Source organism: Adiantum capillus-veneris, chromosome 1, assembly GCF_014529385.1.
Source record: "Adiantum capillus-veneris isolate H3 chromosome 1, ASM1452938v2, whole genome shotgun sequence".
Classification (NCBI taxonomy): domain Eukaryota; kingdom Viridiplantae; phylum Streptophyta; class Polypodiopsida; order Polypodiales; family Pteridaceae; genus Adiantum; species Adiantum capillus-veneris.
Window position 1 is genome coordinate 160,953,136 of NC_140931.1, and position 11,340 is coordinate 160,964,475.

General features: G+C 41.4%; 1 non-coding gene across 1 annotated transcript; it reads right to left on the reverse strand.

Annotated features, from left to right (window-relative positions):
- Positions 1 to 441: 441 nt before the first annotated feature.
- On the reverse strand, positions 442 to 570 carry LOC147465908 (U11 spliceosomal RNA). The gene has a single exon (XR_015189826.1). It is a non-coding gene; the product is annotated as a U11 spliceosomal RNA (small nuclear RNA).
- Positions 571 to 11,340: the final 10,770 nt, after the last annotated feature.

The window sequence follows — 11,340 nt, forward strand, 5'->3', positions numbered from 1 at the left end:
TGTCCATGTAGACTGTGAGAACCGATGTGTGTCTTTGTACATTCCTATCGGAGGGACATCTGCGTGTGGCTGTGTAATGAGCATGTGCAAGCACTAACCACAGACCCAAGCACTTACCATCTAATACTGTCACTCTCCTACTTCTGTGTCAGGACCAAGTTTACCATTGATTGACGCATCTTTAACTCTGTGCACGGTCTGAATTTTAATCTCAATTTTTGCTAGCCATAAATTGATGCATCCAGGATCTTGATTTTCAACTCTATTTCGCTAACCAAAGACTGAGGCATCCATAACTTTTATGTGGATCAACTGATGCATTCAAAACTCTGTGCAGGTATCATAATTATGATAATCATGTTAGCAAACCGTAGATTTCGGTCAAGGTGCGTTGATAGCATTTTGTTGTGATCAAACCATTTTCCTTGATGATATGATTGTTGATAGGATCGGCTAAGCGAGACAAACCTCTCTTGCGTTCCAAAAATTGTGTCGGCCGTATGTCTAGATCTCCATAAGGCGTGCACCGTCGAGGGTGCGCGTGGCACATTTGGCCAACCGATCCTTTTAATCTTATCTGCAGCATTTTCTTTTGCTTTTATACACTAAGCTCCCAGCACCCTCATATGTGGGTTTTAGGCCATGGTCACGCGAGGCTTAGTGAGAACTAAGCCTGGGCAGAATCTGACAGGTCGCAGAGGGACGTGACCGGCAATAGCAAGTAGAGAGAGAAGCGGAAGGTGCCGACAGGAGAGAGAGAGAGGGAGCTGACCAAGAGCGTACCGGCAGAAAGGTATCGGTGTCAAACGTACGGCTGTCAGACTTACGGCAAACTAAGCCTTGCGTGACCATGCTCTTATAATCGCATAACTTGCTCCCCCCCTACCACAAGATTTTATCAGGACGTCACGTAAATAGAGCATTGTTTGTGTTCAACATCATCATTAGCTCTTGCAGAATAAATGTTTTTGTCAATGATTTTTGTCACCATTCAGTACTTGTTTTTTTATTCATATTGTTCAATAATTTTCATTTTCGCCCGCTTAGGCCCACACGTGCACAGAACCTCGAACATGCAGGCACCGGGCGGCCGTGGAGAGCGTCTCTGAGATAATTTTGTGGAACGAGGCACGGGGGGGCATACGGGGTCAAGAAGGGCATGTGACGCATCGACGGCGCTGAGCGGGGTCGGAGGGTGCAAAAAAAGCCCCTGTGCGCCACGGCGCCCGTATGCCCCCCCCCCCCCCCCCCCCTTGCCCCGTTTCGCAAAATTATCTCCGAGACGCTCCCCCCGGGCCGCCCGGTGCCTGCATGTTCGAGGTTCTGTGCAAGTGTGTGCCTCGGCGGACGAAAATGGAGCCATGGTGGTTAACTTAAATTTAACATATCCAACAATTCAAATACATATAGAAAACAATGTACAAATTAAAATTGAACAATTGCTCGGAATGGTAGAAATTCGCCAGTTGATATTATAGAGAAAGATTACAAATCTCATGAAGAGACAGTACATGGAATAAACTACATCTTATGAAGGCATCCTTCATTTCTTAAATTTAGTGCTAAGGCTAAATCCGTATTTTTTAAAGTTACACGCTTTGCATGCCATCTTGAAAAAGCTGCACCAAAATGTCTTCAGCGGCATCCTGTAAGGCTAGTAAAGCTGCGTGTTGTATTCTTGTACGGAATCACTGTATTCATCTATCATCTCTCTCACCACCCGAGAGAAGGCCTCTTTGGGTATGATTGGCTCAGTGCTCTTTTGGTATTTCCTGATCTCACGCAGAGCCACTGTGCCTGGCCTCCATCTCCGCTTTTTCTGTGTTGTTGGTGGTGGTGGAGGAGCCGCTTGCCTAGCCCGTTGAGGAGGATCATCTTTGTATTTTTTCCTCCTCTCCTCTTGGATTTGCTTCTCTTCTGGTGTCACCTTGTCCCTTTTTCTTTTTGCACATTGCTTGGCTCTCTTAGGGATTTTTGAAGGCTTTGAGCTCCCACCCTTTGCTTGTTGGGTGGCTTGAGCTCTATCTTTTGTCGCCTTCTTCTCTGCCTCTGCTCGTGCTTGTAAGTTGGCCAAATGAGCTCTCTCGGCCTCAGCTCTCTGCCTTTCCTCTTGCTCTCTCTGTCTTCTCTGCTCTTCTTGTACTGCCAGGGCTTTCTTTTCAACTGCCTCTTTCTTTTCCCTCTCCCTTTGTCTTTTCCTTCTCTTCGCCTCTTTTGCTTTAGATACCGGGTCTCCTGGTATTACCTTGATTACTCTTTCTTTGATTCGTTGTGGAAACTTTCGCGGCGTAGTATGTGGGGTGGCATGAGCACCAGTGGTTGTGGCAAGAGGCGATGGCGGTGGATTTTGAAGCAGACCTCAATATTCCTCTTCTGTTTCTTGCATTGCTCTGCGAAGAGGTGAAATTGGTGGGGGATCTGGAAGAGATGTGCGAGTGGCATGGTTTAAATCGTCGAGACCTCCAAATATGTGTCGCATGTTGCTTTGATCATCTGGATTTGATGGTTGGGGAGGCTGTTGGGTGTTTGGAGCAGGCTGGGGCACTGGGTTATCCACTTGTGGTCGACTTGTGGTCGAGGATGTGGATTTGAAGCCGTGGATTCTGCATGGATTTCCGGCTGCGGATTTTCTACGATGTGAGTGGTTGTGGTGGTATTGTTGTGCGTAGTGGCAGCCTGCTCGTGTGAATCGTCCATGTGGTGCAAGATAAGAGTGCGTGTGCGATTGTGCTCGAGTGGATCTTCTAGAATGTGCAAACAAGAAATGAACTTCAAGTTGTGAGTTTTGACTTATATAGTACTAATTTTTTTTAAAAAGCTTAAATACTCAATAATACCATTAAAAATCCAAAATAACTCCAAAATTATCGAAATTTGTTATATGTAACCACTGATTGGGGCGTCAACAAATCACATGGCATTACCATGTAAGTTCAATATGGGAATGGTTAGTGTCAGAAATTTATTGATTTTCCACCCAATGTCAGCCATTTCGTCGCCTTGTCGCCAACCACCGTCGAAATCGATCTTTTGCACTAGAAGCATGATATGATTGCGATCGCCTCACGCTAACCACTTTCTCTATTCTGCATTTCAAGCTTCTTTGCACTCTAACCTTCTTCCTTTCTCTTCCCGCTAAAACTTTGTAGAACCAATTGAACATTTTGTGCAGGGCATTGCTCTTTTTCCTCCCACCTCCATGCCTTGTATTTTTAAAATACACTGCTTTTTCTTGATAGTGTGAGCGCTCCATTCCTTGGCTACTCCAGATGCCCAATGAGACGAATGTGTCAAGAAAAAATGAGCTATGAGCAAAAAGAATATTCTGCAAAAATATAAACCTTTAGTTAAAGCACTGATTTTTTTTTCAATCCAAAGACACCATGTAATGTGTTATGTGTGTCTCCCCCCAGACATTCACCATTTGCGCTGTGAAACTATTGATTACAAAATTTAAAGTGGATATCTCAGCAGAAGTTAGATTTGCCTTTTCAAGCAAACGAAAAATATCATCTACAGATCGCCACACACGAGCACACTTAATTCCTAGGGCTGTAGGTGGTAATGTCACACACCTTTTTCCACAATTGAAACACATTTGGACTTTGAGAGTTAGAATAGTCTGAAAGCATATGCCTAGCTTTACTACCACCCATACATATTTTATTAGAACGATCCTCTGGAATTCTAGATGCCTTCCTATCCTTTGATAGCTCTACTGCACCGCCATGAAGGCCAACGCTTGATAGAATAGATTCAAGTTCTCTTATACACTCTTCCCTTCTTTCTGCAGGCTCCATATTCCAAGCATAATTAATATGGAGATTAGCAACTTGTCAAGAATTTGTAAACGGGCATGAAGAGTGCACACATGCACATTTATCAGAGGAATCGATAGAATAGGATCCCAATTTAGATCATCCATGTCTCGATTAGGGGGTACACTCTGGTTACAACTAAGGATACCTTGAAACCATTATTGGAGTGCTTTACCCACTGTTTGTGTAGTGGTCACACCTTTCGCATAATTGACTGCAGCTTTGCCACCCTTACCCTTATCCTTACCTTTCGCAGAGTTGACTGTAGCTTTGCCACCCTTACCCTTGCCCTCAGTTCCTAATAATGAGACTCTATTGTGGCAGCAATAACTGCATGGAAAGAGGGTCATTGCACCTTGCTTGCATCCTAACATGCACTTGAGAGTTTTCAAGTCTCCTGGCAAATGCCACTCCACTTGGAACGTACCTAGACCTGAAACCTACAATCGTTGTCCTTCTTGTTGTTGCCGAATGTTGTCAATGATTGGGGTGTGATTAAAATACCATTTGAGAGACTCATGTATCTCATGTGGGAGATGAAAAGTTGCCAGCCACCAAATATTCTTCTCGGATTGAACACCAAAACAGGTGTTTCCCTTCTCGCTGGCATTTAACTCAACATCAACGTCCACCAAGGCTCTGTTCATAAGCATAACGCTTACCCTTTCGAGCCGTTGACCTTTGACGATCTAGCACTCATCAAGCTTCATGACAAATATAAACTTGCCATCACACTCTTCCTGTGTCAACCCATAAAATCTGATCATTGACTCCTGGAGCTTCAACAAGTCAACATAGACATTATTGAACTCGTTGTAACGAAAAGATTTGTTCTCTTCTAGTGGCAGGACATCCTCCACATATTGAAATACACCCATCAAGCTTGCAACATCATTGTTGGCACACCTTTTTGCGACGCTAACACTGTAAGGAGTTGGCAGCAACCTAAACAAACCTTTTTCTCTGTGACCTAGTGTGACAAGCATATACAAAGCTTCGTAGGCCTTGAAACTTATTCCTGCGCTGTCACACACCTCCATCATCTCCTGAGGTGAAACAATGTTCTTCAGCTCACTGAAATACTTCTGGCGCAAAACTTTAGCAATGCCAGCATTGGATGGCTCATCCAATAGCTCCACCAACTCCTTTGGTTTGATGATATGCTGCAGCAGAGTATGTCCGATCGTTTCAGCATTGGACTCGATTCCCATCATCGTTCGAGCCAAGTTCCTACATATTGAAATAATATTACACGTAATTAGAAGCTTGCATTTGTATTCCTACCGAGTTTGACGGATACGTTTCTTTCGAGCTCCACCGCTTGAAGATAGCATAGACATCGCATGTCTCTTACGCTTGCGCATGTGATAGCCCAATGGAATGTGTGTGAGATGATCGATTCACTGGTGCATATTGCGTGCAGTGTGTTATAGCTGAACATAATTGTCTAGACGACGCTCTTGCTCCATTTTTTATGCTCTGCCTTTGTAATAAGCTTTGACATCTCATCATTAAGCTGCTTCGTCTTCTCATTGGCTTCCTCTCTGACTTGCTGAATGTCTTTCACGTACTTCTCTTGCAATGAAGAATAGGCAGCACAAAGATGTTTTTTTGCTTCCCTTCCATTGAAAAAAGCTGAATGTAATCTCCAGCAGTAGCCAAACAGTCCGTCTCTCCCATCTTTAATAAATTGCAGTAGCTGAGTGACATTACGAAAAGGCGGTGATGCATTGGTCATTGGATCACAAGGGTAAATATGGCCATCAACCCATAAGTTGATTGCCTTGCATCCATGGTTCTATAGCTGGTCTCCATCATTGGGTTAGATGTGCCAAGTCGCACAATTGCATACTCCTGCTCTAAATCAGTGTTTAATCGATATCGTTTTTATTTGTTAGTAATGTCTTGCAGTGGTGGGGGATTGAAGGACATTGTGTTAGTTAATCAAGCAATTTAGTGAGGATGTGTAATGGTAATTGCTACAAGGAGGTGAAGGTGGCTATGGAGGAAAGAAGTGGAGAGTACTTAGAGTTAAGAGAAAAAGATTATGTTTTGGAGGGAAGAAAGAGAGGGAGTGCAGTTCAATCTCCTTTGAATTTGAATTGTTGATCATGACTGTAGGAGAGAAATGCTGCAGCACACAGAGGTAATGGAGTTTTCCATTGCACTCAGTTGCAGCTAGAGTGGGAGAATCATGAGAGAGAGAGAGAGAGAGAGAGAGAGAGAGAGAGACAATAAAGGAAGAGAGAGTGGGAGAGAGGATAGATCTGTAACCTTGGAGGATCTGCACTTTTTTAGAAAGAGACAACCAAGAATGTTCCTTAATGATTGGAAGAGGAAGTGACATGAGACAAAGGGGGGAGAGAGAGAGAAAGAGAGAGAGAGAGAGAGTTGGCTCACGTTTTAGAGAGAGAGTGTAGTGAGAGAATGTGAAAATTCTACTTTTTTGGCAGGGGGGCCTAAAAAGTGTCTCCTTTAATGAGTTCTAAGTGAGAGAGAGTGTTTTATATGTTAGAGAGAGAAGAGGGGTGGAAAAAAGACATTTGAAAATTCATTTACCACCTCTCTTTTGGGTTACTAAATAAACTATATGGAAATGGCTTTTTTTAAAATCTCAGCATAGGCCTTTTTGCCCTCTCTTTTAGGCTTGGTCAAACTTGGCTTAAGATTTAAGCATTCCCTTAAACTGCCAAATAAAGAGGCCCTCCTATACCCCATTCACTTCCTAATGATGGCAAAGTGGTGGATCTAGATTGAATGCACCACTCAATGGCCTATCAAGTTTAAATGTTGATGAATCTTAAAAGGGTGAAGGGGCAGACCTTTGATGCACCCACTCTCATTATACCATTTTGATGTCCTAATTGCTACTTGATGATTAGTTGGTTGAACATGGACCTCATATTTGAAGCAATTTGTTGACAAGAGATATAGTTGCTAGGGATTTGCATGCGGGATGGACAGAGAGTGTGTTGGATGATACATTACAATTGGACAGTGCAAAAATGAGAACACGAACTAACAAGGAATGTCAATTGTAGAGTAGTCGACCTGCCTAGGGCATAGAAACATTGCACACAGATGACTAGATGCAAGGGAAAAGGTCTAGTGCAAATTCGATGTCATATGCAACCAATATGGAGAATATAACCCATGAGCAATATCCAAGTCACAGTAATGCCTAACCTACCCTGAATGTAATGGAAAATCCTACGGTGAGTAATTGAGATGCTAGGAACCTAACTGTGCACCTAGATCCTCAACCTGACATTTGGTACAAACTCTGCGCCAAGTCAGTACTTTGCATGAACATGCACTATGGGAAAAAGTGGCATAAATGGTGGGCCAGAAGTACCATTTCCTACACAAGAAACGGCACTTTTGTGTTGCCATTTATCACCTTGTTGTTCTTTGAGAAGTGTCATTTATGCCAATCACAAAATGTGCAATTTTTTAGGTGCCATTTGTTTGCCATTTTAGTGCCATTCTTTGGATGTTTTTATGCCATATATTTGCCTTTTTTCTAATCCTTCTTTTGTGGTTTTTTTGTTTTTTTGTACCAATATTCTTTTGCTGTTTTTGTGCCTTTTTTTGCTAGTTTTGTGGTCTCTTTTTGCCCTTTTTGTGCCATTTATTTGCTATTCTTGTCTCTTTTGTGGTTATATTGCCATTTTGTGTTGTTTTTTGTTGTTAATTTGTTACTTTTGGCTCATTTTATTTTATTTTATTCACTTTTTTGCTGCGCCATGCCATTTTTATGCATGGTTTTGTCATTTGTGTGCCTTTTTGACAACTATAGCCATTTGACAAGTTACATTTGACAATTTACCATACAGTCTTACTTTTTCTCAGTCTATGAATGCTAAATTCGTTACTTATGAATAGTTTATGCACAGATATAGATTTATTTTCAATTGTGATGAAGTGTTTTCCTTTTCAAATGAATGTACATCAACTCATAGAAACCTCTTTCTATGGATATAATATACATTGCAAAGCGTATATTGATGCTCAGAATTGTTTTTGATCCAAGTTGCCATTTTATTATGGTATCAAAGATCATGACTTTATTCCCTTGTAGAATTCTTTACTTTTCTTGCATTAACAACCACAAGAAAAATATTACTACGGTCGTATCTAGCTTTACAACTTAACGAAATGAGCTTAGTTTGTGTGCTTTTATCTGAGAAGAAGGTGCCACATACTTACTTACACTTTGAGAGATGAATATATAGTAGAACTTGCTTCATCCTATGACAAATTGAAAACAACTTACATTTCCCCAGTTGAACGCTAACAAACATTCTTTTATCTACTCTAGTTAAACAAAGTGAAGTACTACCTGTGATGACATTGTGAGTCCTTTATGTTTCTTAATCTTGTCATGCATTGGTTGACATTTTTTATCTTTCTTGTCCAAATCCAAGGAATAGAAAGATGATAAGGAGTACTGCATGACAAAACCGGAAAACATGGCTATAAAACTTCTAGATTTTGTCCCCTTTTCTGAGCATTGCAGACACAATCCACAACAATGTACAAGGCAAACAACAAACACCTTATTATAAAAATTGGGAGAGAACATAATTATGAAGAAGACAAAGTCACTTTAAGAAACAAAGGTGTGGATAATTGACAAACTCATTACCCTACAACTTAGAAGTAGAGCAAGTGAGATGATAAAAGTTAGAGAGGCAAGAAAGGCATGGAAGTAGGGAAAATCTGCACAAGAGGAAAAGTGCTTATCATAGTTTTCAAGAATATCATTCCTAAAGTAAACACTTGAATAACCTACAGATATGTAATGGCATCAAGAAGCAATCATATGTGATTGACTAAGAGAAATTTGAGCCTTGTCCACAAAAATATGTAGCAGACAATGGGCTGAAAAGATTGATGGAAAAAAGATATCAATCTTCTCATCAACACAAAAGACATGATGAGAAAGCGTAAAGACGTTGTGGATCTTGTGAGGTAACAAACATGGTCTAACCCCTACAGACATCCCTCCTCCCACTTGGGACCGACATGGAGACTGGACCCCTCCTCCTGACTCCAATGCCAACCCAAGGGGGTTCCAAAAACCGTTCTCATCATTCTATTGTGATTTTTCTATTTTAGATACCCTTCCACGTAGTAAATACACTTCTCTTCTCTTCCCAATAAAAATGAAGTCTGCAGACTAAGTTGTGCTATCAATCAATGTCGACTAACTAAAGCACTCTATAAATCCTCCTTGGTTCAAGGTTTATAACCCCTTTTTCCTGAATAGGTTGGGCACATGAGTTATCACGTTCCCCTAAGAGGAGGGTGATTACTTACTACTCGTAATCCCTTGTCCCAATTAAAACTCCACTTTGTAGTTTGGAATCCCTTACTTGATAGACTAAATCTAAATATTTTGAGATCAACTTTGGGCCATCTAACCCTCAAATCTACCCACCCACCGAACCTTTCACTAAGCGTACATTCCAAGGTCATATTATCCCACTAGGCAGGAAAACAAATTGAAGATAGGGGAATCAATTGAAGGACAAGTCAGACAATTCTCTTCGTCATGCAACCATTAAATATCCTTGGAATGTATACTTCTCAGGCATGTTCTTGCCTTTCCCAACATTCTATCTATCTTAGCTATACAAGCAGCACACGTATACCCTTGTCATCCTTCCTCAAACAGGCCTAGGTCCTAGATGGCTAAGGTGTCTACCGCTCCTTGGTAGCTCCTTTACAAATTTTCAGTTGATTTATGTATGGGAAAGGCTTTAACTCTTGCTTTAAATTCCTTTTAAACTTCACTAAGAGGTGGTACTACGATTGAAGATGGTTTGGATGAGCAAGATAGCCCATATGGTTCCTAGCCTTTTTACTTAAAATGCAATTCAAAAAAGTTCTGTTATTATGCACATCTTCCTTCCAGATCCATGATACCTTTGATCGCCCATTTATCATCTTTCCCTTTGGCATCTGGCCTACTCGGATTAGGCCTTTTTCCAATGACTCCGTGGGTACACCTCCTAGGCAGGCACATCACAACCATTCATTCCAATCCAAGATATGAATGCATGTCGAGCTCAACAATCAAACACATAAGCTCAATAGTAACCGATTCTTGCCAGAAAGAATCATTCTTCCTGTTGGAGCCCCCAGGTATTCCTGGTCTGGCCTTATTTCAACCAATCAAAACCAGTAAAATAATACTACTTGCATCTATGCATTGCATGGGCTCTTCTCCAACCTCTTCAGGTTCCTCTTAATCCTAGTGTAAGGCTTTGATTACCTTCCTTGAATTAGCAATTTCCTTGTTCCTAATTCCTTTTAATCTATACGAACAGTGTCCCTTAAGAAAAACGTGTCTTGGGAAGTATTTATGGTTTTGTTTCGATTCGTCATGTAGTTTAACCCCGTGTTGGCCTAGATACTTTGTAATCCCCTTTCACATCCAATGCAATCCATGGGCCATCTTCATGGAGGTGGTAGAGTTTTGGTTCTGGTCGCCTCTGGGACATGTATGTAAGAGACATTTCTTGCTCCTCCTAGAAACAATTGAAAGAAAAATTGGAGAAACAGGAATTGACTAACATTGTAGTGTTATGCGGTAGCATGATATTTTATGCAATATGAAATACTTTAAGCATCAAGTGAATGCAATCTCATCCTAATTTTCAACAGAAAGATATAGGGCATAAATGGTGGTTGAATGTGTAAGATGCCTTTGGGTCAATTTATGCTTTGCTTGTGGTTTAGTGTGGGTGAGTGCAACGCTTTCCCCTCTTCATGTGTGAGGGAAACTCTTCCCCTCTTCATGTGTGAGTGCAACTCTTCCTAATGAGTGTGCGTGAAAGAGTGTGTGTGAGTGAAGTGCTTGCTTCTCCTTAGGTGTGAGTGCAACACTTTCCACTCTTCATGTGTGAGTGCAGCTCTTCCTAATGAGTGAGTATGAGTGTGTGTGAATACAAAGCTTCATGTGTGAGTTAACTCTTTCTAATGGCTGTGTGTGAATGCAACACTTCGTATGTGAGTGCAATGCTTTGTGTGTGAATGAAACTCCTCCCAATTTATGAAGATAGAATCTAGGCTTACCTTTTAAGGGAAAACTTGGAGAAAGAGAGAAAACTTAGTGTTCTCATCTTGTACTTCCTTGGACAAATTGATGGTGGTTGCTTGGAAGAGGTTGAACTTCTCCTTCTCATCTCCTTTACTTCCTTTGCCGGATTGATGGTGGTTGCTTGGGAGAGGTTGAACTTCTCCTTCACATCAATTGAAGAGAAATCAAAGATTCTAGTGGGTGAAGAATTTGGCAAGGCTAAGGTTTGGGGAAGGGAGAGTGATTAGCTAGATGGATGGCTATGGGTTGGGGAAAACCCTAAACTTAAGGGTGACTATGGAGCTTCATGATTATGCATGATGCTAAGTAGAGAATGAGAGTAGAAATGAACAATTTTCTAAGTGAGTGTCTAAGTGAGCAACATATAAAAGAGGCTCTTTATATAGGAAAGGGGCTTCAATCCTCTTTGATCAA